General features: G+C 39.9%; 1 protein-coding gene across 1 annotated transcript in view; it reads left to right on the top strand.

Annotated features, from left to right (window-relative positions):
* LOC101861844 (trigger factor) overlaps positions 1–5,000 on the top strand; it is a gene marked incomplete at its 5' end in the record, with an annotated part of 28,151 nt that overhangs the window by 21,841 nt on the left and 1,310 nt on the right.

Genomic DNA, 5,000 nt, shown 5'->3' with positions numbered 1-5,000 from the left:
CCTTTATTTCGCTCACGCTCCATTTGTCCAAGCTTTGTTTATGTCTCATCAGCACATCAGATCCCCCCTCTCTCTCCTTCTCTCTCTCTCTCTCTCTCTCTCTCTCTCTCTCTCTCTCTCTCTCTCTCTTTCTTTCTCTCTCTCAATCTCTCTCTCTGTCTCTGTCTCTCTCTCTGTCTCTCAGCCTCCGCCAGTCTGTCTCTCTGTATCTCTCTCCCACCCACCCCACTCCTCTCTCTCTCTCTCTCTCTCTCTCTCTCTTTCTCTTTCTCTCTCCCCCCCCTCTCTCTCTCCCTCTCTCTCTCTCTCCCTCTCTCTCTCTCTCTCTCTCTCTCTCTCTCTCTCTCGCTCTCTCTCTCTCTCTCCATCGCTACATTCACAAATCTTGAGTTCGATTCCCAGGTGGAGAACATTGTTTTATCGAGTGTCTCCTTCTTTCTTTCTGCTGGGACCTTGTCTATCACTAAGAACCAATGGGCCTTCTTGGAATGATCGGCAGTAACTATTTTACAAGTCCGTCCGCACAATTTAGGAGACGGGCTGCTTTGATCCTGTTTGGATTGAAGATATACAGAATCTTTGGATTTAGACTGAGGAGATACATAATCCTTGGCTTTAAACTGAGGAGGTACATAATCCTTGGCTTTGGATTGAGGAGATACAGAATCCTTGGCTTTAGACTGAGGAGATACAGAATCTTTGGCTTTAGACTGAGGATATACAGAATCTTTGGCTTTAGACTGAGGAGATACAGAATCTTTGGCTTTGGACTGAGGAGATACAGAATCTTTGGCTTTAGACTGAGGAGATACAGAATCTTTGGTTTTAGACTGAGGAGATACAGAATCTTTGGTTTTAGACTGAGGAGATACAGAATCCTTGGCTTTAGACTGAGGAGATACAGAATCCTTGGCTTTAGACTGAGGAGATACAGAATCTTTGGCTTTGGACCGAGGAGACACAGCATCCTTGGCCGTCCTCCCCCTCTCCCCCTACGACGGAAACGATGGATATGCTCAGAGTAACAGACTTTTCGAAACCAGAATCTGACCCACGTTGTCTTTTGCAAACTCGACACATCGAAAGTATTGTCCAAAATTTGTGGCGCAACTTTTTGTCAAATATCTCCTTAATTATGGAACATAGATTCTTCAACTTTTGCACAATGGCTTATATCAATTTGTCATTACTGATGCATGGTTTTTCAAACATCTGAACACTGTATTCTAGAAAATTCCTTAATAAATACTAATAACAAATCCCAGTCGATGGTTTCTACAGATTTTAACAAATTTACAGCTGGGGCAATGTCGCTTTTAAACGTAAGTCTGTCTTTTATTTTTTAAATTCGCGACAATATACGTATTGAACGCACGTTTTGAGAACCTTAGTGCAAAAAATGTGTTCATTCTAAAATTAATTTCTTGTTACAATTTTTGCCACTAAAAAGTGTCATTGGTTCGCTGTGACGTAGGCCATATGCGTATGAAAAATGTGTGCGAGAAGCGGGAAGTGCTGTGAACAATCTCATTTTCCGCGTGTCGAAGATTTATAGTATTTTATATAAATTTGTGAAGAAAAAGTTCTTTTTAAAATCTAGCCTCTATCGTAATGGGAAAATATGATTAAATTAACCCAAATTGATTCAAACTGCTGTGAAAAGTACGGGTGACATTGATTTATCCGTTTAAGAGATATATATTTGAGGATAAGCTATGCCACGAAATTTTGACCGCACTATAATCGCTTGTCGCACAGACCCCGGGCAAAATGAAAACACACAAAGAAAATAAAAAAAATAACAACAAACAAGAGCACTGTAAAATGTGAGGCAGCGTGGTGGAATCAGGCTCTCGTCAATTTTTGGGCATGTAGAGTTATTGGTATCATCTTAAAGCTTGTTCACATTTCTTTCTTTTTTTTTTGGGGGGGGGGGGGATGAAAAAAATATCCATTAATCTTGAATACAAGTCGAGATATTGGCGAAACAAGGAGGTGGGGGTCACCTGTTTTCAGAGGTAAAATTAGTCAGAAAATGGCTGCCAAAGATTGGTTATTTCCTTAATTTGAGAGTCCGTGGTAACTGAAAATTTAAAGCTTTTGTGCCTTTAATCATTGTTTTTCAGAAAAATCCAAACTGAAATTATTCTTTAATGGGCATGAAAGGTGTTGAGCCAAAAAACAAAAATTTGAAAAAAATTCACAAACCTGCGGAAAAATGCAAGTTTCGTCACTTTGATTATTTTGACGAGAGCCTGATTCCACCACGCTGCCTCACAAATGTAAGGGAACTAAAAACTAAAACCATTGAAAGCTTAACAGCTAACACTGAGCTTAGTCAGCCTCTAGTTTCTGATTCCGTTATTTGTTTTGTTTATTTTTGTTTTGTTTTTCTTATTCTTCTATTTACCTATTTATTCCTCTTTCACAATGCAACCACATACCACTGCTCAAGAAAAAAACAAAACCACACTTTTAACAACACTTTAGTTTTCATTGACAATTTGTCATTTGGAGTTTCTTCTTTCTCGCTTTCTTCCTATCGCCCCAGTTTCAACTCTCTTAAAAACTTATTTTTTCTTTTTAATCTCTGTTAAATCATTTTGTCCACTTTTTTTGGTCCGTTTTTCTCCATCTCAACCGGTCATTCAACTCGAGTCTCCACTCCTTGACCCGCTCAATATTTCCACGTTTTTAGTTGGGTTTTTTTTTTTGGGGGGGAGGGTTTCGGGGGGGGGGGGGGGCTTTTTTCAGATCAAAATCTGTGTTGTTTTTCTCTCTGACTCCAAGTTACACGAAACTAATAACTATTTTTTCACCAAACTCCCCTTATTTCACTGGTGTCTACACTGTTGTGATTGCACGATTTGACGTTGTGTGCAGAAGACTTGAGTTCGATTCTCGCGCCAGAACGGGTTTTTCAATTTAAATTGAGTATCTCCGTCTCTCTGTTGGAATGTTCTATGCCTCTCTGCTTGGGTTGGCCCTGGCAGGCAATGTGAGCAGCCCGCCTCCAGCATTTTCTAAGTTTGTCATTGAGTGCGTGAATATTTTTAATCAATAAACCTTGTTACATTTCGACAAACTATGTTTCATCATCATCATCATCATCATCATCATCATCATCATCATCATCATCATCATCATCATCATCATCATCATCATCATCATCATCATCAGCCAGTGCCAGATCTGTGACAGACATCGGTGATCATGGTTCTCCATTCATTCCTTTGCTCGGATGCTCTTATTAAAAAAGCCACGTTTCCCTGATCTTTCCCTGTCATCCACTTGTTCACGTTCCCCAAGTAGTTGCTCTGGGCCTACCCCTGCTTCGCTTGCCTTCAATTTTGCCAGTGAGAGCTAGACGTTCAAGACCGTTTTGCCGTTTTGTCGTTTCCTGATTGTTTTTAAAAGTGAGCGTCCTGCGTGGGCTTCATCAAGCACTACCTCATTTAATTTCTTTTCCTTCCCCGATACTCTCAACAATCTCCTAAGAAACCACGTTTCTTCTGTTTTATTTTCACAGTCTTTAGTGATTGTCCACTTGATTGTTTCATAATATAATGTGCATATTCGAAATGGCATTGTTTGCCACAAGAACGAAATCAATTATCTACAAAATGTGGAATGTTCTTTTTATTCATGGAAAAAAACAGAGTACTGTGAATTAAGTGATTGTATTTATTGTGAGAAAATTCTTCAAAGCATTATCTCGGGAGCTAGACCTGTATTCGACTTAGAGATGACACAAAGATGTCTCCCTAATACAAACACAAATTGGTCGATTTTAACCTGAATTGGAGATATATGATTCTTATTCTCTATTTAAAATGTTTGTTGTTGTTGTTGTTGTCGTTGCTGTTGTTGTTACTGTTGCTTGTGTGTGTGTGTGTGTGTGTCTATGTGTGTGTGTGTGTGTGTGTATGTCTGTGTGTATGTGTGTGTGTGTGTGTGTGTGTGTGTGTGTTTTCCTCATATGAACCTGACACTGAAATGCAAGGCAATTCACAATAATTGTTGTTGTTGTTGTTGCTGTTGTTGTTACTGCTGCTTGTGTGTGTGTGTGTGTGTGTGTGTGTGTGTGTGTATGTGTGTATGTGTGTGTGTGTGTGTTTTCCTCATATGAACCTGACACTGAAATGCAAGGCAATTAAGGAGACAGAAAGCCCTGTTTCTTAGGGTTTCCTTAAAAAAAAAACCATGACCCTCTTGTGATCTAGAGGTACAGTGTTCGCCTTGCTTTCAAAAGGTCTCGGGATCATAATCTGACATTGACAAAAACATTTTCTTTTCTAAAATTTTCTCTTTTCACCATCTTTCCTGTTGTCTAGCCCCTTTCTGTCATTTGCTTTCCTCCCCACTTTCATCCCACCACTCAGGCCTCATCAGGACTTCTGTCTCCTTCACTCCTGGCTCTTTCTACTGCTACTCCTAGCTCATCCTTATTGCTATCTTTCAGCCACACCCCTGATCTAAGGTTAGGTGAGATCGAATTCCTAGCCTTCACGGATAAGGGCGAAAGGTCTCGGATCGCGTGTGCAAATAGCGCACGTTAAAGATCCTTTGGTGGTCCTAAAATGAATAAGAGTAGATTTCGACCCATATTATGAAAAATTCAAAATACATTCATACCAAAACGTTAAAATACTCATCTGGGAAAAACCCCCCAAAGAATTTAAAAAAATAAAAAAGCAACCTCATACTCATAGTAGAGTATTTTCGAAATCGGAATCTGCCCAGGCAGAAGGAAATAGGCCCTATAAGAATAAGGAAGTAGGGAAGTTGCACTGCAGGTTGAATAACCGGCACTTGACCACCCCCGAGATGTAGTGGGGCGCAAAGAAGAAGAAGAAGAAAATAAGTAATTTGGGCTGACTTACACGTTGTTCATATCGCAGAAGATCGGATTATTTCAATGTTGCTTATATTTTCTTAGTTGCACGCTCCCTTTGCTATATTCTTAACTCTCTCTCTCTCTCTCTCTCTCTCTCTCTCTC

Source organism: Aplysia californica, unplaced genomic scaffold, assembly GCF_000002075.1.
Source record: "Aplysia californica isolate F4 #8 unplaced genomic scaffold, AplCal3.0 scaffold00683, whole genome shotgun sequence".
In the NCBI taxonomy this organism is placed as follows: domain Eukaryota; kingdom Metazoa; phylum Mollusca; class Gastropoda; order Aplysiida; family Aplysiidae; genus Aplysia; species Aplysia californica.
The sequence above is the reverse complement of the archived record's forward strand: the minus strand, read 5'-3'. Positions and strand labels throughout refer to the sequence as shown.